The 27,720-nt window shown below is 39.5% G+C and overlaps 1 gene segment (V, D, J or C); it reads left to right on the top strand.

Moving 5' to 3' along the window:
* The window catches only part of LOC141582273 (immunoglobulin heavy variable 3-23-like), a 62,820-nt gene that overhangs the window by 11,310 nt on the left and 23,790 nt on the right, over nt 1-27,720 (top strand).

Raw genomic sequence — 27,720 nt, 5'->3', positions numbered from 1 at the left:
AAAAGACATTCACATAATTAAATAAGTATTCAAACTACCTCAATTTACTGTTGATAGGATTCTATGCATAGAAAACTCTGTAGAAGCTTCCAAAAGAATCCTAGAGTTGATAATCAACTTGAGTAATGTTTCAGGATATAGAATAAATATACAAAAATCAGTACCTTTTTTATACACCAACAATATTCAGGGTGAGAACAAAATAAAGGACACAATCCCTCTTATAATATCTACAAAAAAAGACATACTTAAAAATGCAGTTAACAAAGGAGGTGAAAGATCTCTGCAAGAAGAACTGCAAAACACTGTGAAAATAAATCAGAGAGGAAACAAATAAATGGAAAAACAATTTCATGCTCATGGATTGGAAGAAATAATACGGCAAAAATGGCAATATTTCCCTTCAAATTTTACACATTCAGTGTTATTTCTATCAATATACCAGTTTGATTCTTCAGAGAAATATTTTCAATACTATTCTAAAATTTGTATGTAACCAAAAAAGAGCCAAACTAGCCAAAGCAATCCTTAGCCAAAAGAACAATGACAGAAAGATCACACTGTTTGACTGTAAAATCTACTATAAAGCCACAGTAACAAAATCTGTTTGGTACTGATACAAGAACAAACACATAGACCAACGAAATAGAATAGAATGCTCAAAAATAAAGCTGCACACCTACAACCCTCTGTTTTTTGACAACTCTGAAAAACCTTAACAAGCAATGGCTAAAGGGCAACCTAGTCAATTTATGGTGCTGGTATAACTTGCTAGCCATATGCAGAAGATGGAAACTTTACTCCCAGCTATCACCATGTGAAAAAGAAAATCAACTCAAAATCGATTATAGCTGTAAGCTAAGAGTTCAAACTACAAAAAATGTAGTAAGACAACCCAGGAATACTATTCTCTGCATTGGCCTTGAGAAACAATTACCAGCTGTAACATTTGTCTCTATATTACCATATCAGAGTGTTTTTCACATCATGTAAAAATGTTTACCCTGTGAAATTCGCTAATTTTTCTATCATTTTATTGTCTTCTATCTAAAATGTCTGAAGTTGAAGGGAAGCAAGAGTTTTTCTCATGCACCAAAGACTATGTCATAATTAACAGATGGAGGTTAAACTCCAACTCTTTGAATGGAGAAATATCAACAAAATTTGGTGTAATTATACTGTTTTAGATAAACATCCTTCTTCTCTCATGAATTTTATTTATTAGTTTATTAATAAGAGTATGTTTTTAAATATTTATTTAATTCTTTGGTTGAAATTTTCCAACTCTTTGGAAATTGGGAGTTTTTTCCAGTTGTCTCCTTCATCTTTTTGAAATATCTCATTTGTGTGTGTGTGTGTGTGTGTGTGTGTGTGTGTGTGTGTGTGTGTGTGTTTGCCTTTTTAAGTTTTTTAATAGTTATGTGGGGAACAAGTTCATTTATGTTACATAAATATATTGCATAATGATAAAGTCTGAGTTTTTAAAGTAAGCTGAACAGATATAGTACCTTGGAACCACTAAATGATTAGTGATCTCATACTCCAAATCATCTGAGTCTCCCATGTCTATTATTCAATTCTCTGTGTCTATGTGTACCCATTTTTTAGCTTCAACTTATACGTGAGAAAAAGCCATATTCAACTTTCTGTTTATGAGATGTTAGACAAGAAAATGACCTCCAGTTCCATCCATATTGCTGTCAAAGTCATAATTTCCTGCTTTTTTATGAATAAATTATTTTTCATTGTGTGTCAATGCCACATTCTTTTTATTCAATTATCCATTGCTAGACACTTAGATTAACTCTGTATCTTTGTTACTGTAAATATTGCTGCAATAAATATATGAGTACATACTTTTTTTGATAAAATGATTTATTTGGGGGGTACATATCATGTAGTGGGATTGCTGATAGAATGATAGATCTATTTGTAGTGGTTTTAGAAGCCTTTACAATTTTTTCCATGTAAGTTAAACTAATTTACATTATCAGCAACAGTGTATAAATTTTTTTCTCTGAATTCTCACCAACATGTCTAACTTTTTAACTTTATAATAAACGTTATTCTGACTGGTGCACAGGTGTGTCTCACTGTTGTTTTAATATTCATTTATCTGATGATTAATGTTGTCTATAGATGACTATTGATTAGTGTTGCAGGTGTCCAGTGTGAGGTGCAGCTGGTGGAGTCTGGGGGAGGCTTGGCTCAGCCTGGGGGTGTCCCTGAGACTGTCCTGTGCAACCTCTGGATTCACCTTCAGTAACTACTACATGCACTGGGTCCTCCAGGCTCCTGGGAAGGGGCTGGTGTGGGTTGGCCATATTCAAAACAAAGCCAATGGTGGGACAGCAGAATACGCCGCGTCTGTGAAAGGCCGATTCACCATCTCAAGAGATGATTCGAAGAACACGCTGTATCTGCAAATGAGCAGCCTGAAAACCGAGGACACGGCCGTGTATTACTGTGCAACCGACAAAGTGAGGGGAGGCCCGGGTGAGCCCGGACACAAACCTCCTGCAGGAACACTCAGGGGAATCAGCTGCAGGGGGTGCTCAGGAGCCACTGATCAGAGTCAACCCCAGAGTCAGGTGCAGATGGAGGCTGATTTCCTGTCAGGATGTGGGTCTTCATCCTCTTCTCACAGTTTCTCTAGTGAAACTCTCTAAGTTTAGAATTCTGTGTTTCCTAATGTCATCTCTACGTACTTTTTAAAAGATCATTTTAACATGTGGACCTATTTTCACATGCAGCAAATGCAGATGACGCTTACAGAGATGAAAAGTCCTCAACCGTGGTCACCAGCATCAGATTCCTGAGTACGCTCAGCAGCGCCTGGCGAGTCTTCTCCAATCAGACCCAAGACAGAAACCTCAGGGAGATTCCCAGACTAGAACTGTCGCTAGGAATTTTGGCCGCAGACACAGGAGAGGCTGAGCCGGGTTCGGTGTCGTGTAGAACCTCACAGTTTTCACGTATGTCCCTTCTCCTGACACTAAAGCCAATCGCATCAGCAGGGACCCGGGGCTCCCTTGCTCCCACTCCCTGTCCTTCCTTTGCAGTGCTGGTTCTCCCTTTTTTATTTGCTTTTCCTGCTTCCTGAAAAAGAAATAGATGGTCTCCATGGTCTCCATTACAGGCCTCAAGGCATTTTCTTGGAGCGCAGGTGGGGCTCAGGCTGTGGCTCCTGCAGCCACGTGGGAGAGGCTGATGGAGCTTCCTTCTCCCCCATTTGCTCAGGACCCTCCGATGTCTTGTGTGTAGACTCATCTGGGAAAGCAATTGGCCGTTAATAGTGAAGGGGATGAAATTACTTGATCAAAATGGGGTCTGGATGTGGAATGAACCCTGTTCTATGCAAAGTGTCAGAGTCATATACTTCAAAAGTAGTGTTAGAAAGAGCTTGTGAAATGTATTAGAATAACAATGGAACCACGTGTGTTAAAACCCCAATGAATGAAGGAATGCCGTGAAGCAGGGTCTAACACACATATTCCTGATAGCAAGAACTGTCATAAATAGACTCTGCACAGCCACAACCTTGCACAGGGGCAACCACAACCTTAAAAGAATTTCTTCTCCAACAACTGCCCGTTCCACCTCACGCCAATGTCACCTCTGTTATTGATCCTTCTAGCCCAGGATAATTGTCTCAAAACAGCTGATGTAACCCTCCTCATTTTTCCTGAATTATGTATCTTTCTTTTATCAACCTGAATGCACCCATACGTGTTTCAATTTCAATACGAATCCTTAAATAAATTTTATTATATTTTAGAGTCACTCTCTGTTTATTATTCAGGGTTGACAAGCTACAGATGTACAGGCCACATTTCTGTGATACATAGAGGATGACAGTTTGTGGAGGTGGCTAGGGACATCCAATGTCCATAGGATCATCTGTCAGTAAGCGCATGCTGGAGGTGCCATCGGGAGGTGAAGCTGCTGAATCACCACGGAATTACATTTTCTCCAGTTCTGCTCTGGTGGAATCAGGCCCACAAATTTTATCAATGGCAAACTACCTAACCTAGACTCAGCTGATGACTGTTTTAATAACATCTATTAAATAAATTCACATCATATGTAATATATATATAATATGTATATTTTATACATATTATATATATGTATATATATAATATGTATATTTTATACATATTATATATATGTATATATAATATGTATATTTTATACATATTATATATGTACATATATATAATATGTATATTTTTTATATATTATATATGTACATATATATAATATGTATATTTTATACATATTATATATATGTATATATATATGTATATTTTATACATATTATATATATATATATGTATATATATATATGAGAGAAAGAGAGAGACAGAGTCTCACCTGTCACCCAGGCTAGAGTGCAATGGTTTGATCTTGGCTCACTGCAACCTCCACCTCCCAGGTTAAATCAATTCTCCTGTCTCAGCTTCCTGAGTAGCTGGGACTACAGGTGGATGCCACCACATCCAGCTAATGTTTGTATTTTCAATAGAGACAGGGTTTCTCCGTATTCATCAGGCTGATGTCAAATTGCTGACCTCAGGTGATCCACCCGCCTCAGCCTCCCGAAGTGCTGGGATTACAGGCGTGAGCCGCCTTGCCCGGCTAACACCATCTATATTAGTGTTGCATTGAATAATTACAAAGTCTGCCCTTACCAAGTGCACCATAACACTTATCACTACCCAGAGGGAAAAGCCTTTAACATGAGGTCTATGTTCTTAAGTTTGTTAGGGTGTAAAACTGGCCACTTCACAATCACACAATTATGATTTTGCTAATGAGTTGTTTTGGATTTTGACACGTTTTCAGATTCATGGCATGTGATTACCTTCTCCCATTCTGTAGGCTGGAGTTGTTTCCATGGTTTGTGGAATCTTTCTGTTGCGATGCATTTCCACCTGTTCACTTCAGCATTTGTTGTCTGTGCCTTCAATTTGAAATACAGAAAATCGTTCTTATTATTATTTTCTGGGTGGGGGAAATTTTACAATTGCAAGCCATACGTTTAACTATTTAAATGTGATTTTTGTGTTCATTCTAAACTAAAATTCTTAATTCTTTGCATGTGTAGATCCAGTTTTTCTAACACCCTCTTAGGGAGAGACCTTGATTTGTACATTTTATATTGTTGGCTCACATACTGAAAATCAGTTTGCCGTTGACATATCCTTTTGTTTCTGAGCTCTCTCTATATATATTAATGCCAGTGCCATCCTGTTTTTATTTATGCATCAAAACGTGCATATTGTGAGTTTCAGTGTGTTTTTCAGAACCGGTGATGCCAACAGCCGTGTTCTCGGTGCACTCCTGGCCTGGGGAAGCCCTCGCAGACCCTCCCCTCGCCTGTGCCGTCTCTGCATCCCCAACACAGCCAGTGCTTCCTGCTGGCCCTGATGCAACGTAGCGTATTCTAGTTTCCATACTGGATATTTGTTTTTTTCTTTGTTTGTATTTAGTTTCAAATTTCTATGTCAGGTCTCTAGAATAGAGGAATTACTTCCAAGTGTGTTTTCTTGTTGTGCATTTTCATGGAGCTTCTTGAAGATTTAAAATCCTCCTTTGCCTGCAGCATATTTTCCAATTATGCACCACTGTAGAATATCTGTATCTATTTAATTAAGTGCAATAACTTCTGCCTTTTGGGCTGATTTTACATTGGTAGAGCAATATACCTTAAATAAAAGTTTGTACTAGTAATATAAATTATTGGTTAATAACTACCACTTTATTATTTAGGTGTTACTCATCAAGAATTAATGTTCAGTCAAGGGTCAAAATGGGAATATTATGTAAGGGATATAGAAAATATTTTGCTAATATAGAATAAATTGACATGAGCACACTCTTGTTATCCAACCATATCTTCTGCCTATCACGTTATTAACCGTGTGATAACTCTGACTGCACTTGGCACTTGTTCTAATTTTAAAATTACCTACTTATTTATCTTAATGCCTCTAGATTATTATGTGTGACTATTTCAGCAGAGAAGGAAGAGAGACAGCCTAGGCTGACCAAACATTGAGGAAAATCACAACCTAATGAAGCAAGAAGGCTGGATGTGCGTGGCTCCGGGACTGAGTAGTTTGACCGCTCATGTGCCCAGGCAGTTTCTTTTCTCAGTTTTCCACACTGATGCATCCAGAAAGTCAGCTTCACCCCTCAGGTGACTCCCACGATGCTGTGACATGGAGACAACATTCCCAAGAGTAACACATGTATTAAATATCCCTGGAAGTGGGGAAGAGACATTTTTGCAATTCTCCTCTGAAGGACCAGGAGCACCTCAACAGACCATCTCCCCTGCCCCCATGACTAAAACTTCACCACATGCCCAATGGACACTCATCCCTGAAGGGGAAAATAAGATTCCATTGCCGAGGCTGGCGATTTCATCATTTAAATTACTATCAACAGATATAAAGGTTTTAAAAAACTAACTGAAGTCTGTTCTTCTATGCCCACCATGGATTACAGATCCCCCAATACCTTCTTTGTCTTTTCTGCTTGACTTTGTCTCTTCACCTTGTTCTGTCTTCCCAAGAATCTCTTTCTGCTCCCTCAGGTTTTATTTAACTGACGATTTTTTAAATGGTAAAAGGCATTAGACTAAACAGTTAATATTCCTGGGTCCGTATTCCTAAAAAGACATTGTGACCCTGAGTCTGGGCGTGATCTTGTGCGTGTTCCTGCCCCTTCCTTAGATGAGAAGCTGGTCTGTGTGTTCCTGCCCCTTCCCCTGGGGTACAGTCCTCCCGTTTTCCCAGATGTTTCCTCCCGCAGCTCCAGTGTTCTCCGTTGGTGTCATCGCCCTCCAGATCTGCTGCCCTGCACTGCAGACTAAGGCTCTGATTTCATAAGACAGAGACGGGGCTGAGCTGCCACGGGCTTTGTCCAGCTGCTCTGTCAATGTCCTTGCGGTTTTGTTAACAGAAGTAAGGTGAGATCTGCCTCCGAATGGCTGCTGCCTGGGGAACGGTGGCTGTCTCGGCAATAACGGGTGCCTCTGAAGGAACAGCAGACTGCTTCAGATCAGAGGGCTGTCACGGGAACGATTGGCTGTCTGAGAACGGTGGCTGCCCTAACCCCAACGAAGCGACATTCCTGAGTCAAACTGCTGCACTGGCTGCGAAACTCTCGGCCCGTGCATTTGAGCTTGCTGGTCTCGGTTGGGGTGGGGCCCGCTGCACCAGAGCACCTGGCTCCCTGCCGTCGGCCTCCTCTTTTTCTCGGGAATGTGAGGCTCTGTCTCACAGGCCTTGCAGGTGCCAGTTAACACGGTCGCCCAGCTTTGTGCGGACTTTTGTCCTGGAAGCCTGTGGCACTGGTCGGCCAGGGGAATCTCCTTGTCCATGGGCCGTAAAGACCATGGGAGAAGTGCAGTATCTAAACCCGAGTGCCCGAGTAGTCAAAAAAGCCCCAGTGGCTCCCCTCGGTAGAAGGGGATCCCCCAGTCTGCTGCACTTCCCAGGCGAGGCAGCGCCCCGCCTTGCATTGGCTGGCCCTCCCTGGGCTGCACTGACTGTCCAGCCAGTCCCACTGAGACGCACCTAGTACCTAGGTTGGAAATGTGTCACTTGCCCTCTGCGTCACTCTTACTGGGAATTGTGCTCAGAGCTGTTTCTACTCCGCCATCTTGGTGGAGCTCTCTCAATGTGCTTTTTTAAAAGATGATGTGTGAGGTAGAAAAAATTCTAGATTTGAGATGAAAAATAATTTTGGGCCAGGCCTCGTGGCTCATGCCTGTAATCCAAGCACTTTGGAGGCCTAGGCGGGCAGATCACCTGAGGTCGGGAGTTCAAGACCGACCTGACCAACATGGTGAAACCCCATCTTTAAAAAAGAAAAAAGAAAAAAAGAAAAATAATTTTGATAATGTTAGTAAATAATAATTACAAATTTCTAGTTATTTTACTGCAGTAGTGTAGCAGGACACGAAACGAGCTTTCTTTACCAGGAAAATCACTTATCAGTGAGTTGCACATGGGTTGCTGATCTATGTTGTCCTATTCTACTGTGTATTGACTGTGACAAACCACTAAGATATGAAGCAATGACTCCAGCAAAGTTGTAAAGCCAGCTTACTAAAGAGCACAGCATTTGAAGAGTAAAGGTGCTAAATATTTTAAGCAAACACTGGAATCTCAAAACAGAGTAAGACTTTTGTTGTTGTTGTTGTTGTTGTTGTTGTTGTTGTTGTTGTTGACATGGAGTCTTGCTCTGTCACCCAGGCTGGCGTACAGTGGTGAAATCTCGGCTCACTGCAACCTCTGCCTTCCTGGTTCAAGCGATTCTCCTGCCTCAGCCTCCCACGTAAGTGGGAATATAGGCATATACCACCACGCCCAGCTAAATTTTTTTGTATTTTTAGTAGAGATGGAGTTTCACTGTGTTAGCTAGGATGACATCAATCTTCTGACCTTGTGATCCTCCCACCTCATCTTCCCAAAGTGATGGGATTACAGGCGTAAGCCACTCTGCCTGGCTCAGAGTAAGGCTTTTTAAAACAATCGGGCAAGTAACAGGTTAAGAAAGCAAGTTATTGTGAAAAAGTTATTGCCCAAAAAGCAAAATCACATAGTTGGTGAGAATCTATTAATGCCAGTATTCTAGATCAAGATGTGCTAGAAATAAAACAGAGACCATTCCACTTTGATAATGTACAATTAGTCACATGAAAATATGTCACATGATGCTGATAAGGCTTTGTGTAATAAACTGATAAATCATACCTTTTGTTATCCAAGTTCATGACCTAACCGATTTTTACCAATAATTGTCACAGTGCAACAATTTTAAGATTTGTAAGTTATGGAGAAATTTAAGAAAACTTTTCTTCTACAAAAAATGCTACCTAAAAAAAAGAAAAAGCCAAAACCTGTTTTGTCTTTATGTCTAGAAACAAAGCTGTGTCTTAAAGAGACTGTGTAGATATCCTGGTGTCCCACAGGTACACCACCTTGCATGCCATAGATGGTCAAAAGTAATGGGAAAAAATGTACCTCTTCAGAAAATGCGACATAAATGAGTATCTTCTATAAGAAAACCTCTGGATCAAGTACTTAAAAGAGTCAATTTAGACAGAGTAGCTGGGCTCAATTAGCTGAATAATCTAGGTAGGAAGAAGTACACTTACCTAAGTCCCTTTTAAGCAACTGTATAATTAATTTTAAAAATTATCTGTAGAATATGGGATGACCAATATGATGATGAATGTTTACTAAGACATAAGTCGCTTTTAAGCAATTGTATGATTAATTTTAATAATGATCTGCAGAATATACAGGAGGATCAATATGTTGATGAATGTCCACTAGGACAGTCAGGAAAGTGAGACATAAATTGATTTCAGTCCCTGTAGACAGATTAGGGCAAGGAGACTGGATGGAAGCTTCTAAACATTGGTAAAGAGTGTGAGTAAATGTGGGAAATTTGTTGCCTTTGGTATATTAGACAGCACATGAGTAGATGTTTTATAATTTCATTAAATAGTCAACAAATATACATGGAGTTCTTATTATGCCTCACTTATTGGATGAGAAGTTGTGAATCCAAGAGAACAGAATGGATACAGTAGGTTTGGGATGTGAGAATTGGATTTATGAGAAGATTCAAAGTCTGTATTCTTTGCTGCCGACCAAAGTTTATTAGAATACTATCATGGTGGGGAAAGATCTTAAATCATTGCCTTGCAACTTCAAAATGCTGGTTTTCCCCAGAGAATAGAAAGCCTTAAATAGCCTTAGTAATCCGAATATTCATTTCATAATTACACAAATTAAGAAAAGTGTTGATATAACGAGGGCTTTATGCTTATAATATTAGCAAAACTTCAGGGATGCCTGAAAGTACTGAGGCCACCCTTTCCATTCAACTCCCTGAACGTGTGTTCTGGATATTAGCCAATATGTTAATTAAAGGAAATAAAACTGAAAAAAGAAAAGAAAGAGAGGGGAGCTGCTTCTCAACAGATCTTTGGTGGGGACCTCGGGTCCCATGACAATACCTGAGGGGTTGAACCAGCACCCCTAGGCCCCTAGGTTTCAGTGGCTTGCCCCTGCAGAGTACATGCCTAGTTCTGTAGTGACAATAAGGGAGTTGGGTCTGAATACACTTTAGAAGTGGGAGTTCTTCTTCTCTTCCAGACAGACGTTCAGGAAAGGAAGATTTTTGTGACTGTCCTATTTCTTGAGAAAAGGGATTCAAGAGGATAGGAAAGTTTTTCAGTACACGGTTCCTTAAAATTCCACACTGCAGTACATTTACCATACTCGTTTCCAAGCAATCCAATTTATAGTTGTATTTTTTCTTGGAATAGCCCATGTTTCACATTCCAGACCCGCCTTATGAAGTTTCAAACCCTGGCTTTGTTACGCTCTACAAGCACTTGCTTCCCCTAAATGTCAGATTTGTTGTTTGTTTTCAAACTTTAATTATTGGAAATATGAAGAAAATTTGCAAAATTCTATCTTCTATGTTTATCTGCTATTGTTGATGCAGTTGTAAAAAAATAAGAAAAATATTCCTTTCCAATGTATATTTCCAAGTTTAATAGCAGATTTTTAGTAAGACAAAAAAAATGAGTAAAAAATCAAATTGTTAATGTGCTTACTAGAAAAACAATTTATGGTAAATTTTTGCTAGAATGCTACCCAATGTTTATAATAGATAAATGTCCAATATACCCAACTACAAGGTAAAAGATCTAATTATTTATAGCAAGTTTAATAAGCCAAACAATTAAGAATGTATACTATGTTATTTGATTATTTTAAATGCTGATAAATTGAAATGAATGTGCAGCAAGGTAAAAATCAGTAGTCACCATGGGAATGGTAGAAGAAACAAGAGGAAAAAGGAGAAAGAACACAGAAGAATAAAAGGAAATGCTGAGAATTCTCTTGTCCACCTTGACAACAATGACGGTTAAATCACGTTTACAACTGTTCACTTTAAATATGTGGAAGTTTACCATCTGTAAACTAAAACTTACACAATTTATTATAAGAAAACAAGTTGAAACTTAGACAAGGAAGGAATGATAGAAACATAGGAAAAGGGTATGTTGAATTCAGAAATTCTTAAGAATGTATCTGCCCGAACCATAATTCCCATCATAGTTTTAGTGAATTCTAGAATGCCACACACATGCTTGCACTACAGAAAATGGGTTCCTCAAACCACGCTCTGTCCTGGCGTTGGCTCAGGGAGTCATTGGGGTCCGTGCTGAGGAGCACAGGCTGAGGTACCAGGGCTTACTCATCCAGGCATGAGCTCTTAGACACACACGGAGCCCCTTTCCCATGTGTGGTGTGCTTCCACATCTGTACATGGAGAAACACTGACTCCCAGAAAACGTAATATACATGAATATGCAAAACTAAAATAGGGCGCTCAGTTCAAAGTGTTTATCACAGAATAATTTTATAAGAAGACAGTATAATTTCCAAGTACCATCATTGTCACCAAACACCTGCAAGGCACAGTCACCTTATCTGGGCTCCGTCCTGTCCTCAGGCATCTCACCCCAGAGCTTGCTATATAGGAGGATACATGCAAATACAGCCCTACCTCTGCTGATAAAAACTAGCACGGCCCTGACCCTGCAGCTCTGGGAGAGGAGCCCCGGCCCTGGGATTCCCAGGAGTTTCCACTTGGTGATCAGCACTGAACACAGACCCCACCAACCATGGAGTCTGTGCTGAGCTGGGTTTTCCTTGTTACTGTTTTGAAAGGTAATTCACGGAGAACTAGAGACACTGAGTGTGAGGGGACATGATCGAGGGGAACAGTGGGTCTGTGTGGCCGTTTCTGATCAGGGTGCTGTCTCTTTCTTTACAGGTGTCCAGTGTGAGGTGCAGCTGGTGGAGTCTGGGGGAGGCTTGGCAAAGCCTGGGGGGGCTCTGAGACTCTCCTGTGCGGCCTCTGGATTCACCTTCAGTGACTATGAAATGAACTGGGTCCGCCAGGCTCCAGGGAAGGGGCTGGAGTGGGTCTCATTCATTAGTAGCAGTGGTAGTACCAGATACTACGCGGACTCCGTTAAGGGCCGATTCACCATCTCCAGAGACAACGCCAAGAACTCGCTGTATCTGCAGATGAGCAGCCTGAGAGCCGAGGACACGGCCGTGTATTACTGTGCGAGAGACACAGTGAGGGGAGGCCCCTGTGGGCCCAGAAACAAACCTCCTGCAGGGGTCCCCGAGACCACCAGGGGGTGCCCGGATGCTGTGCACGGGGCTGTCTCGGGGCAGGTGCAGGTGCAGCTGAGGGCTGGCTTCCCGCCGTGTTCTGGGGCTGCCTCTTGTCACATCTCCCCAGGGAACCTCCCAGAGTCACAATTCTGTACTAACAGTTGATGTCTCTTAATGCAAAACTTTTTGTCCTTTTTTCTTTCTTTGTTTCTTTAGCAGGACACAACTTTGCCTGGACAGGAGCCGCAGTGTCACTTTGGGGACAGATAATCCTTCTGTGTCACTTTGGGGACAGATAATCTTTCCATACGTCCTGAGGAATCCTATGGAAACATGGGGAGTGTTTTCCAGTTAGACTCGGGACAGAGACCTCCATGGGAATCTCTATTATAACAGGCTTTGAGTTTCATCAGGAGCCAAGAGGCAGGCTCGCCCAGGGTCAGGGTCCTTTAAACCTGATGGTATCACAGCTGTCTCCCCTCGTCTTATAAAACTGTGCACATCTGACTTACACTGATTCAGTTGACCCTCTTTCTGCTAATCCATTTCCTTCTCTGCAGACCTGATTCTCACAGTTTCCTTTCTTCTTCTCTTCCCTAAAAACAGAAAATTAGTTGTTTTTAGTAAAAACCCCAGGGCTCAGGTCTGCAGGACCTGGGTAGGCTGAGGGACTTTCTCACTCCCATTGCCTGGACATTCCTGCTGTCTTCTGGGCATGGAGGCATTTGGAAAATGAAGTGGACATCAGTCACGAAGGGAATAGTACTAGTTTCCTCCAGTGGGATGTTGATGCAGAACTGACCTTGTGCTTCTCGCACTGTCACAGAGTTTGGACTCTCACGTCTGACTTTGAGGAAAGCTAAGATTGGACACTCCATTGTGCTGTGAGCTCTGAGTAACAGTAATTGTAAGGTGTGGCTAGCCTAAGGTCAATACCGCTGGCCATTGGGAAAGACAGGCTGGGATTCCCAGGAAGACCTGCATCTGCCATCCACCATGGCATCCCATTGTCTTCTGTTAGGTTCTGATTGATTCAACCCCACCTTGATTATCTAGAACACTCTGACTCAGGAAAAAATAATGGCAGGCTCCCCTAACACCTGTATGATGCCATTAAAGCCGCACCCTGGTTAGTGTGTGATTGAGAGACTGTGGTCTAGTCAAGGTGACACATAAAATTATTTGTTTCCATTATTATATTTTATTTTATATTTGGCAATATAATCATGATCATAAATGTGTCCTACTTTTTTTTTTTTCTTTTTTTTTTTTGCCAAAAACCTTGGAATCAGAACAACTTTATTTTCCAAAGGGGCTAGACAAAATAAGACTGAGACCTGCTGGGCTACACTCCAGTAAGTTAAGATGTTCTTTGTCACAGGATGAGATAGGAGGTCTGCTCTAGATACAAGTGATAAAGACATTGCTAATAAAGGTTACAGGAAAGAAGCTGGCCAAAGCCCACCAAAACCAAGACAGCAACAAAAGTCACCTCTGTTTGCCCTCACTGCTAATTATATGCTAATTATAATTCATTAGCATGCTTAAAGACACACCCTACTGCTCCAAGACAGTTTACAAATGCCATGGTAACATCAGGAAGTTTCCCTGTATGGTCTAAAAGGGAGGGGAGGAACCCTCAGCTTCAGGAGTTGCCTGGGGAATTCATGAATAATCCATCCCTTCTTTAACATGCAATCAAGAAATAACCATAAAAATGGTTAAAGGGCAGATCGTGCCTCTGCTCTGCCTATGGAGGAGCCACTTGTTATACTTTGGCTTTTGTAATAAACTTGTTTTCATTTCACTCTGTGGATTTGCTGCAAACTGGGGCCCCTTTCTGCTAACATTTCTGTTGTTATTGGTTTTCGAAGCAGAAAACTCCAAGATGGGATGACGTTTCCCTGAATTACTGTAAGAAGTACACTCACCCTTTGAGAGAAAATACACAGGGGGTGGAATGAGGCTGTGAAGCTGATGGCAGATGGGGGAAGCCTGACCCTGAGTGAAGGAGAGAGGGAGGGAGGATTGGGTGGAAGGTTTCTATACTTCTGTGCTGTGCAAGGAAGGTGCAAAACATATTGAAGTCTTGTGCAAGTCAGTGCTACCTTGCAGGGATCCCGTGACTCTCCGAAATGGCTCTGCTTACAAGTCACTGCGGAGACAGTCCCTTCATTAGAGTGGACCACAGGACATGGGCCTCAGCACACGCCATGCCTCAGGTGTCAGAAAGCAGCTGCTGGGAACTGGATCCACGTGCATTTTGCTGCCTGTAGGAGGAGGCAGGGAGGTGCATTCTCAGGGTCAGCACACTGTTTTTGGATTTTTATAGAGAAGACCTGTTTTACTTTATTTTATTGGAAAATATATAAACAAATGTGCACCTGTAAACAATTATAATTTTCATACTTACTTTAATTGCATTCATTTATAATTCTGCATTAGTTCCTGGCCCGTTGTTGCATTTTTCATAGGTATTGTTCAATGAATTGAGAACATGAATTTTCCACTTTCACTGTTTTTTCTCCATGTGCAGAGACCTTGAGTAGAGCATGTCTGGTGCTTATCCACACTATCCCTTGTGTCACCTGGAAAGGCACAGAGACTTGTCTGACTGCAGAATCTGGGGTAGGAGCCTGCACACCTCAGAGGCTGCAGAGAAACGCAGTGAATGTCTACAAAGACAGAGCGCTGTCCCACGTGGGGGAAACACTAGTTTTCCCACCACCAGAGATTGCTGCTCAGCTGTCATCGGGAGGTTATCAACTAGAGCACTTGGAAGCCTGTGTCAGCACAGCTTCAGTTTGTAAGTTGCCACCGTTAGACTGCAGGTAATAACTCAGCCTTGATTTCTCTGACCATACTCACCTTATTCATTTGTAAGTTTGGTTCTTGAAATGTTATCTTTTAGTTTATGATTCAAACCTTGGAATTTAATTAATGGATAAGGAATAATACAACATGTGTGCAGTTTGGGGGCAATGTAAATGAATGTCCGTACAGTTTCTTTGTATGTGTGGATATTTCAGTCAATAAACATGATTCCTGAATTATATAGTCGAACTACAATTAGATTTGTTGAAAGTTGCCTGCAGTAATTCCTGTGAGGCTGACTCTGTCACCTTGCTATGAGGATGCTCAGTGCACAGGTGAGGTCACACAAGAGAAGTCCAAGGGGCAGCTCGGAGGCCTGGTGGAACTCCTGGCTAGGACCCAGACATAGGATTGGGTGTCTCAGAAGCAGATCCCCAGATCTCATTTAGCTGGTCTTCATGGGCAGCAGAGGACTAGAATCGATGCTCAGAACTCAGCCAAGACATAGCCCCAATTAGGAGCAGGTGCAGTGAGGAGCCAGCCGGAGAACCTCTGACCACAATATTGGGTTGTCTTTCTTTGCTGAACAGCATCCAACCCTAAGGAGACAAACCCACCACATCATCTGTAACCTGCAATTTTCTTGTTCCAAAGCAAAATCGAGGTAAATATGACTCTGCAGTTAACTCCTTGAACCTGGGTTATTTTTCGGAGTATGACATCATCTACAACTTGATGGTTCTTATGTCAAAATCAACACGCATATTTACTCAGCATGAAGGCTGTGTTTTAGCTCATGGTAAAAATGTTTATTTAACTACCAATTACTTATTATGGGAAAGCACCTGTATTCGCTTATTTTCACATTGCTATAAATATATTGCCTGAGACTGGGTAATTTTTAAAGCAAAAAGGTTTAATTGACTCAGTTCTGTGTGGCTGGGTAGCCTCAGGAAACTTACAATCATGGTGGAAGGTGAAAGGGAAGCAAGTACCTTCTTCCCAAGGTGGCAGGAGAGAGAGAGAGAGAGAGACAGAGAGAGAGAGAGAGAGAGAGAGAGAGAGAGAATGAGAGGGAGGAGAAAAGGCCACAAACTTAACAGACAACCAGATCTCCTGAGAACTCTGCCAGGAGAACAGCATGGAGGAAACCACTCCCACGATCTAATCACCTCCCACCAAACCCCTCTCCTGACCCTTGGGGTTTACAATTCCAGATGAGCTTTGGGTGAACACACAGAGACAAACCATATCATAATTTCTAGGTGGGAATTGGTCAATTTATAAATTATGAGTGAAATATAAGAAAAATAAATGGTGCCTATGTGGTAGTTATCCAGTTAATCTATAAAACATCTCAATATTCATTTTATGAGAGGTCTAGGACAAGTTTAAGGCAGGTAGGTAGGTAGATAGATAGATAGATAGATAGATAGACTGTTCTACCAAATACTGTAAATATATTTAACTATATATAGTATAGAAATAGAAATCATATTTTATATAGTATTTGACAGAATTAATATCACACCTAATTTTATACATATATATATGCATGTATGTAAAATCACCTGTAGGGTAGAGGATCTGGAGCATTTTCTGGGAGAGGCACAGTGAAACTCTAAGAGTCCACCCTCACATACAGCTTCCTGTCCTTAAAACAAGGGTGTCCCTCTGAGATATTTGAACCCTTTCTTCTGCACCAAGGTAGAGCCTGGTATATTTTTATTATGATAGAGGCAGAGCATAAAAACAGTGATAAGAAGCTCTCTAAGGGGTGTGACTTGATTTGCAGTCAATTGAGAGTAATTTCAATCCTAACGTTCATATGAAATGTTAGCTGTTTCGTGGTAAGTAATTAACAGAAAGCTGGCTGCTCCATGAGAGCAATACACAAAACAGTAGTCCAGTCATTTTAACAGAGAGAATGAGAAAATCCATAATGTAAGAACCAGCAGCTGGGCACTGTGGCACTGCCTGGATTTTGAGTCCAGCCTGGAAACATAGCAAGACTCTATTTCTTGAGAAAACAAAGAAAAAAACAATAATATTTCAGGGTCAGGACAAACCTCAAAAACTGCCCCTGAAAAGAAACCTGGATTTAATTGCATCAGATTGTTCATCAATTTATGTTACAAAACAGTGTAACTCTGCCAGCAATGAGCAGAGCGTAACGTCTGGGTGGTATGCTAAGAGACACCAACGGTCAAGCAAGAAACTCAGGTAACTAGGCTCTCAAAGACAACTCCGGGAAATGACAGCGTTTCCATGGAAACCGCGTGCACATCCAGGACTGGACCTGTCAGCGATGACATCATACCGTCACAGTGTCCAGGAAAGAGACATCACTCAATCAGATAGGCCGAGGGACTTCAGAAATATCTAAGGGGAAATACAGTGTGCAAATATGCAAAAATGAGATAAGATGACGACTGCTAAATGATTATCAAGCCACAATTACATCATGAAATTGCATTTTCCTGAATGATAGGATTACTACCACTAGCCCCCAGGACATCCCCGTCTACTCTGCGCAGAGCACTCTCCTCAGGCGTCCCACCCCACAGCGCGCTATGTAGCAGAAGACATGCAAATCAGGCCCGCCTTTCTGCTGATGAAAAGCTTCCCGGCCCTGACCCTGCAGCTCTGGGAGAGGAGCCACAGCCCTGGGATTCCCAGCTGTCTCCACCTGCTGATCAGCACTGGGGGAGGCTTGGCAAAGACTGGGGGGTCCCTGAGACTCTCCTGTGCGGCCTCTGGATTCACCTTCAGTAGCTACTACATGGAGTGGGTCCGCCAGGCTCCGGGGAAGGGGCTGGAGTGGGTTGGAGTAATTAATCCTAATGGTGGTAGCACATACTATGCAGACTCCGTGAAGGGTCGATTCACCAACTCCAGAGACAACGCCAAGAACTCGCTGTATCTGCAGATGAGCAGCCTGAGAGCCGAGGACACGGCCGTGTATTACTGTGCGAGAGATATAGTGAGGGGAGGCCCGTGTAGGCCCGGACACAAACCTCCTGCAGGGGCGCGCGGGGCCGCCATGGGGCGCTCGGCACCCACCGAGGACGGTGCATGCCCCAGGAGCAGGTGCAGGGGGAGGGTCCTTTCTCCACAGCTGGAGAAGTCAGAACTCTGGAGTCTTGCAGGTTGTCATATTTTTATACTGTTTTTTAGTATGTATTTAATATCATTGGTACTTAAGTTTTAATAATTTTAAACATTTTATGCAGTGTTATTTTAAAAATATATATACTTAAGGTTGGGCACAGTGGCTCACGCCTGTAATCCCAGCATTTTGGGAGGCCGAGGAGGGTGGATCTCCAGAGGCTGGGAGTTTGAGACCAGCCTGACCAACATGGAGAAACCCTGTTTCTACTAAAAATGCAAAATTAGCCGGGTGCGGTGGTAAGCCTGTACTCCCAGCTACCTGGGAGACTGAGGCTGGAGAATCGATTGAACCCGGGAGGCGGAAGTTGCAATGAGCCAAGATCATACCATTGCACTTCAGCATGGGCAACAAGAACAAAACTCAATCTCAAAATTATTTTTAATTATTTGCAGTTATTCTTCCAGAGTTGTATCATCTTTTGCTATCCGCATCTATGGCTATGAGAACATAAATTTACAACAGTAGACATAAGTCTACATACGGCAAACCTGTTCAAAAACGTGTAGTCATTTATATTTAAAATTATAATACAATAAATTTTAAAGTATTTTCTAAATGATCAAACTTATTGATGAACTAAATATAAATTATTGGAGTTCTATGAAATCAATTCATAATTCATTTCAACAATTTTATATTGTTTATATTAATATCTATTTACTTAAACATTGTATATTGGTCAATTGAAAATAGCTAAGGTAAATTTCTAATGGCCTTGACACAAAAAATGAAAATATTTTGAAGTGATGAATATGCTAATTAGCTTTATTTTATTATTCCATATTGTACTAATAAATCACAACATTTCTTTGTACCTCATAAATATATAACAATTTATCTATTTTCAAGACAATGATTTAATGCATCCTGGGTCATAATGTTTTTTCCCTTGTCCAGGTCTGATTGGATCGTCCTGAGAAACCCATCCCATCCACACTCCTGCCTCCTGAAGTCTTCTGAGCATGGCTCCATGAAGGGCAGAAGTAGGCGACCCGGGTGAGTCCACAGGACCTGGAGCCTCCCTCTTAAATTAGGGGCTCCCCTCGGAATCACAGGGCTCTTCATTATCCTCAGCCTGCTGTTGTACCAAACAAGATACATCACACTTCTATTCATCAGGCTTTGCCTTAATTTTCCCTGAAAAGTCAAGGTAATAATGTTTGCAATGAATATCACAACCTACTATGAATAAGTTCTTTCTTATATACTAAGGTTTCTTTTGAGGAGTTTACATGTATTACAGTTTCAATTTCTTTATTAGATGAGTATTAATATCTCCATATTAGAGATTAATTTTCTAAGTCGTTTCTGAAAATTAATTTGCCCAAGGGCCCATATGGCCTCTGTTAGAGATCCGGGATACAATTAGAAATGTTAGCAGTAACAGCTGGAAAAACATTAAGAATATATTTATCTTAGTACCTGTGCTCTCAAATATTCTTATTTCCCTACAGGTTGTTATGGTTACGATTTTACACACGATATTTGTAATTAATACTAATAAGTCAGTTAAAATATTGTATCAATTATTTAAAGACATTTGATAACAAAATGCATGTTCCACATATTTTTGAACATGCTGATTTCTCTATGAAATGTGTTTATTATTATTAGCAGACATCACCCTTCTGATTTCTGGAATTTAATTCTAGCAGCTATTGTTGAATATATTTTACTAATTCATCTTGTATTGTTCGCATTTTGAATATGATTTTATTGATAATTACATAATATACTAAATTTTAAAATACTTTCATAAACTATTTTTTAATTTTTTATTTTTTAAAAAATAAACAACACAAATGACCTTCTCCATGCTTCCAGTCAGCCCGCCCCCACATTCACACAATGGTTTGATCTCTGCCGCTGAAGGTTCTTTTTTAAAGTTTTGAGCTTCATATAAATGGACACAAGCATTATAGACCCTTTTCTGGTAAAGGGTTACTTTTGTTATTTTTGACGTTTATTTATGCTATTTCATATGTAAAATTAAATCCACACATTGTCATTTATTCACTTAACGGAATGCCTTTGATATAAAATCTCAACATTTTGACATATGGAGAAAGAGAGAGAGAGAGTGACACAGAGAGAGAGAGAGAGAAAAATGTTATACCCGAGTCAGTCCATTAAGCAATAAATGACAATAAGCGGATCCATTTTCCTGTCGATGGACTTTGAATTTGTTCTCAGTTTATTAATATCACAAGCAAAGCTGCTATAAATATTTTTTGTTTATATATATACATCTTTTTCATTTTTCTTCAGAAAATATGTGGAAGTATGCATTTCTTCATCACAAAACTAAGCTTAATTTGTTCATCTTTATGGAACTATAGTTGATCATAAAAACTGTATATATTTAAGGTTCACCACTTGATGTTTTGTTATAAATTGTTAAATTTTCACTGTGACCTAGGAATTAGAATATCTATTACCTCACAGTTACCATTTTATTTCATTTCATTTATTATGTTTGTGTCCAGTGAGAACACCTGATTTCTATCCTTTACCAGAGATCAGGATAACTACAGTCCGTTGCTTTGCATCAGACCTCCAGAGATCAGGATAACTACAGTCCATTGCTTTACATTAGACCTCCGGAACCCACTCAGCCTGCACAACTGGAACTTGGTGCCCTTGACAAGCATCACTCCATTTCCCCTCCTCCCAGCCCTGAGAACCACTTTACTACTCTCCATTTCTAAGAATCTGAACATTTTAGTTTCCACAAAACAATGAAATAATACAGCATTTGTCTTTCTGTGTCTGGCTTATTCCATTTAGAATAATGTTCTCCAGGCCCATCAATGTTTTTGGAAATATTATAATTTCCTTTTTGTTAAAGGTCAAATAATATTCCACTGTATGTATACACATTTCCGTTATACACTCATTTACCTATGGCAATTAACTTTAAAAAATTTTAGGCCATTATGAATAATCTTGTAATAGGCCTGTTTTTTTAACTTACTGATTTTATTTCCTTTGAATATATAGCCAGAAGTGGGATCACCAGATTACATGGTAGTTTCACTTTCAATTTATAAAATCACCTTTACTACCACACCATTGAATAATTCCTTTTTCAGCAGCTTACTGTCAGCATTTCATTGTCTTTTCTCTGTGTCATAATATTCATGTTAAGCAACGTGAGGTGATATCTCACTGTGGTTTTGATCGGAATTCTTCTGAAGATAAGCAACGTTGATCACCTTTCTATGTCCTGCTGACTGTGTATGTCTTCCCAAGAATATAATGTCTATGCACAAGTTTTACCCTCTTAAAAATCAGTTTATTTGTATTTTTTGCTATTGTATGGGCCCTTCATGCATTTAGATAGAACCCCTTGTCAGATACACAATTGCACATAATTTATTTTTCTGTGATGTTGGTGTCAAATCCATATAAATCATTTTCCAGATTAATTCCAGGATGCTCTTTTTTTTTCTCTCTGAGTTTATATTTTTACATATCCTATTATTTTCAAGCCTTGAGTACATTTTTAGGTGACTTTTGCATGTGATGGGAGATAAGATCTCATTTTCTTTCTGCATATGGATGCCCAGTTTTTACACCATTTGTTTAAAAGGCTATCCTTTTTTCATTGTATGTTCTTGGAACACAAAATCTGGAAGAGACACACAAAAGAGGAAAATGTTAGACCAATATTCCTGATGATAGACCTAAAAATCTTCAAGTATATTCATACTGGCATATTGAATATACTAGCACGTTAGAAAGTTAATACCTTATGATCATGTAGGATTTACACCTTTCATGCAAGGTTACCTCAACATACACAAATCAATAAAGGTGATTCATCACATAAGCACAATAAAAACCAAAAATTATATGATTATCTCAATAGATCCTGAGAAACTTTTCATAAGATTCAACATTTTTCATGATAAAAAACATCAGCAGACTAGACATCAAAGAAACATAACTTAAAATGATAAGAGGCATGTATGACAAACCCACAGCTAACATCGTATTGAATCAACAAAAGCTCAAATCATTCCCTTCATAACCGCAACAAAACAGGAGTACCCACTCTCATCACTCCTATTAAACATAGTACTGGATGTGCTAGCCAGAGAAATCAGGCCAGAGAAAGAAAGAAAAGACATTTACATAATTAAATAAGTATTCAAACTATCTCAATTTACTGTTGATAGGATTCTATACATAGAAAAATCTAAAGACATCTTCAATAGAATCTTAGAATTGATAATCCACTTGAGTAATGTTTCAGGATGTACAATGAATGTACAAAAATCAGTAGCTTTTTTTATACACCAACAACATTCAGGGTGAGAACAAAATAAAGGACACAATCCCTCGTATAATATCCACAAAAAAAGACATACTTAGGAATTCAGCTAACAAAGGAGGTGAAAGATCTCTGCAAGAAGAACTACAAAACACTGTGAAAATAAATCAGAGAGGAAACAAATAAATGTAAAAACAATTCCATGCTCATGGATTAGAAGAAATAGTACTGCAAAATGGCAATATTTCCCTTCACATTTTACATATTCAACATTATTACTATCAATATGCCAGTTTTATTCTTAAGAGAAATATTTTAAATACTATTCTAAAATTTGTTTGTAACCAAAAAAGAGCCAAACTAGCCAAAGTAATCCTAAGCCAAAAGAACAATGACAGAAAGATGACACTGTTGGACTTTAAACTCAACTATAAAGCCACTGTAACAAAAGCTGTTTGGTACTGATACAAGAACAAACACATAGATCAACGAAATAGAATAGAAAACTCAAAAATAAAGCTGCACACTTGCAACCCTCTGTTTTTTGACAACTCTGAAAAACCTGAACAAGCAATGGTTAAAGGGCAACCTAGTCAATAAATGGTGCTGGTAAAACTTGCTAGCCATAAGCAGAAGCTGGAAACTTTACTCCCAGCTATCACCATGTGAAAAAGAAAATCAACTCAAAATGGATTATAGCTCTAAGCTAAGATTTCAAACTACAAAAACATGTAGTAAGACAATCCAGGAATACTCTTCTCTGCATTGGCCTTGAGAAACAATTACTAGCTGTGAGATTTCTCTCTGTATTACTAATCAGAGTGTTTCTCACATCATGTAAAAAATGTTGACCCTGTGAAATTCACTACTTTTTCTATCATTTTATTGTCTTCTATGTAAAATTTCTGAAGTTGAAGGGAAGCAAGAATTTTTCTCAGGCACCAAAGCCTATGTGATAATTAACAGATGGAGGTTAAACTCCAACTCTTTGAATGGAGAAATATCAACAAAATTTGGTGTAATTATACTGTTTTAGATAAACATCCTTCTTCTCTCATGAATTTTATTTATTAGTTTATTAATAAGAGTATGTTTTCATAAATATTTATTGAATACTTTAATTGAAATTTTCCAACTCTTGGAAATTGGGAGCTTTTTCCAGTTGTCTACATCTTTTTGAAATATCTCATTTGCGTGTGTGTGTGTGTGTTTGCTTTTTAAGTTTTTAAATAGTTATGTGGGGTATAAGTACATTTATGTTACATAAATATATTGTATAGTGATAAAGTCTGATTGTTTAAAGTAAGCTGAACAGATATAGTACCTTGGAACCACTAAGTGATTAGTGATCTCATTTTCCAAATTGTATGAGTCTCCCATGTCTATTATTCAACTCTTTGTGTCTATGTGTACCCATTTCTTGGCTCCAACTTATACATGAGAAAAAGCCATATTTGACTTCCTGCTTATGAGTTGTTAGACTTAAGAAAATGACCTCCAGTTCCATCCATATTGCTGTCAAAGACATAATTTCCTTTTTTGTTAATAAATTATTTTTCATTGTGTGTAAATGCCACGATCTTTTTATTCAATTATCCATTGCTAGACACTTAGATTAACTCTGTATCTTTGTTACTGTAAATATTGCTGCAATAAATATATGAGTACATACTTTTTTTGATAAAATGATTTATTTGGGGGGTACATATCATGTAGTGGTATTGCTGATAGAATGATAGATCTATTTGTAGTGGTTTTAGAAGCCTTTACAATTTTTTACATGTAAGTTAAACTAATTTACATTATCAGCAACAGTGTATAAATTTTTTTCTCTGAATTCTCACCAACATGTCTAACTTTTTAACTTTATAATAAAAGTCATTCTGACAGGTGTAAAGTTGTGTCTCACTGTTGTATTAATATTCATTTATCTGATAATTAGTGTTGTCCAGCTTTTTATTGTCATATGCTTGATCATTTGAATGTCTTCTTCACAAATGTGTGTTAGGGTCTTTTTCCACTATTTAACGGTGTAATTTATTCATTTGTTGTTGTTTCCGACTTGTTTGTGTTCTTGTTAGATTCCAGATGTTAGTTCTTTATTGCACAGTAATGGAATAAATCTAAAAATCAATTGCAAAACAGTTGTTGAAACTATTTTTAAAAATGAGGCAATTAAGCAGCACAAGGTTGACCAATAATTGGCTCAACAATAAAATTAAGATATTATTTTTTTAAAATACAAAGAGAAATGAAGACACAGCATACCAAACACTCTGGGATACAGCAAAAGCAGTGCTAAGAAAAAAAGCTTATAGTTCTAAATGTCTACTAAAATATAAAGATTACAAGCTGGGTCTCTATTGATTTACTTTAAGGAACTAAACAATTAGAACAAACCAACCCCAGAGCTAGAAGAAGAAAATGAAGATCATAGCAGAATTAAATTAGATTGAAGCAAAAAAAAAAAAATGTAAGAAATCAACCAAAAAATATGTGGTTATTTTCAAAGATGAACACAATTGATATATCCCTAACTATGTCAACCAGGAAAAGATGAATATTTAAATAAGCAAAAGCAGAAATGATAAAGGTGATATTGCAACTGATGCCACAGAAATACAAAAGATTATCAAAACATACTGAGCATCTCTATGCTCACAAACTAGAAGATCTAGAGGAAATCAATACATTTCTGGAAATATTCAACCCTCCCAAGTTGAACCAGGAAGGAATAAAATCCTAAATAGACAAATAAGAGTAATAAGATTGAATCAGAAATTGAAAATCTTCCAACCGTCAAAGCCCAGAACCAGATAAACTGACAGTCTAATTATACCAGACGTATCATTGTACTGGAACTATTTCAAAAGATTAAGGAGAAGAGATTCTTCCCCAGCTTGGTCTACAAAAACTCGTATCACCTGATACCAATTTAGGCAAGGATACAACAACCATAAGAACAACAACAACAACAACAACAACAAAAAGCTACAGGGAGATGTCCCCAATGAACCTAGATGTAAAATCATAAACAAGGACTAGCTAACTGAAACCAACAGCACAATAAAAAGATCATACATCATGATCAAGAACGTTTTACTCCAGGGGTGCAAAGACTGGATAAAAGAAACACATCAATAAATATGACTCACTATCTAAACATAATTTTAAAAAATAAGACCATCTCAATGGATGCAAAAAAAACTATTCAGTAAAATTCAATATCCCTCATGAAAAACCCCTTGATAAGCTTAGCAGCAAAGAAACAGACCTCAAAATATTAAAAGCCACATACAACAACCAACAAAAACTCTTAAGAATCTTAAATAATAAATAAAACAATAAAACAGGAATCTTCTTAAATTTCGTAAAAACATATGCAACTGATTCATTCCATGGACTGCAAGTGACTTAGTAGTGAAGACATGAATGACTGGAAAAAAGCCACATACAACAAAATCTCACATCATACGAAATGAGAAAAAGTTGCAAAAATATTCCTGAAGAACATGTACAGGAATGCACACTTTCACCACTCCTATTCGACGTATTACTGAAACCCCAGGAAAGAAAAAAAGAAATGTGTGTTTCAAGTTCCAAGCTAAGGAATCCAGGAGGGGCATACCCAGGAACTCACTTTTTATCTACAAATAACATCCAAACCCCTGCCTATCCCTTGAAACACAGGATTTACAGGTGATTGAGGCCCTTTGTTTCGGGTTAAATAGAAGTTGTTAGGTGCAGGGTGTTATGCGAAAATTACTACATAAGCTGAATACTTTTTGTTAAACGGTCATAGTTTTCTTGTCCAGCCTGCTGTACCTGAACCACACTGTGTGAGAGCCCTCAATAAACTCTATGTCCTGTTCACTGGTCTGGGTTTATTTCTTTGGCCTGTTGTACATGATGCCAGTCCTATTGGAGTCAATGTTGGTCTGGCATGACATCCATTGAACCTGGCAAAAGGTAAAAATATCTGATGAACACCCACACAGTGGACTCTAAAGAGAGGAGACCCCTGCAGAAATCCCAGGCAGGCTGTGAATTTCTATGTGTGGCCCAACAGCTGCTGTCCGTGATGGATGGGGCACACGGCATGAGGATGGGGATGCTGCCAAAATGCCAAGCGTTCTGGAAGAACCATTTCAGAGGGTGCATCTTTCAGACTGCAAGTCAGATGCCCAAGCTGTTGCATTTGCAGGTGGCTGGTCCCTCCCGACTGCACTCTGAGCAGCCACTGAGGCAGAGCTCACTGTGTGGGCTACCGTGTGTCATCACAAGAAGAGCGACTCCTAGAGAAGCATGCCAGACTAGCTCAGATGAATCAGACCTTTCTGTCCTGGGTGTGTAAGCAGAATGGTACATTGGGGGTGGTGGCTTGTCGAGAGCACATTTGAAGGATTTCTGACCATCACACGAATTAGATAAGGCTATGATGACTAAGTTTTCCTGGGACCCTAAGACCTAGGATACCATGAAGAACTCTAGGCTGGGTGTGGTGGCTCACGCCTGTAATCTCGACACTTTGGGAGGTCAAGTTGGATGGATTGCCTGAGCTCAGGAGTTTATCACCATCCTGAGCAACATGGTGAAACCCCGTCTCTACTAAAATACAAAAAAAAAAAAAATAGCTGTGCGTGGTGCCATAGTGCCTGTAGTCCAGCTACTTGTGAGACTGAGGCAGAAGAATTGCTTGAACTCAGGAAGCAGAGGTTTCAGTGAGCCGAGATCACACCACTGCACTCCAGCCTGGTCGAAATAGTGAAACTTCATCTCAAAAATAAAATAAAGAGCTCTAATGGGGAGGAGGATGAGACTGAGGTAAGCCCATGGGGGTTCTGGTCCTCTCCACAAATCTGGTGGCCACCACCAGGATAAAAATTGGCAACTGTTCCAGCAGAGTCTAGCCTCCCTAGACATTTTCCACTGGAAATAAGGAGGCACACCACAATGTCAGATTTCCCCACTGTGGAATTGCTGAAACTTAGAAATGGGTTCAGACAGAATTAGAGAGAGCTGATCATAAGGTGGTTTCTCCATCTGTGAGGCATAGGGAGGAGGGCATTATACTCCCTGAACTCAAGACTAGTAAAATGGCATCCATGACAAACCATCCCCGCCTGGGCAGCACCTCGATGCTGTCAGTAATCCCCCTCCTTAGCTGGGAGTTTGCAGGCTGCAAGGGGCGCTGGTGAAATGGGGGAGATGTCCACTTTATTAGT

The sequence above is a fragment of the Saimiri boliviensis genome, chromosome 2 (genome assembly GCF_048565385.1).
Source record: "Saimiri boliviensis isolate mSaiBol1 chromosome 2, mSaiBol1.pri, whole genome shotgun sequence".
NCBI lineage: Eukaryota > Metazoa > Chordata > Mammalia > Primates > Cebidae > Saimiri > Saimiri boliviensis.
The sequence above is the reverse complement of the archived record's forward strand: the minus strand, read 5'-3'. Positions and strand labels throughout refer to the sequence as shown.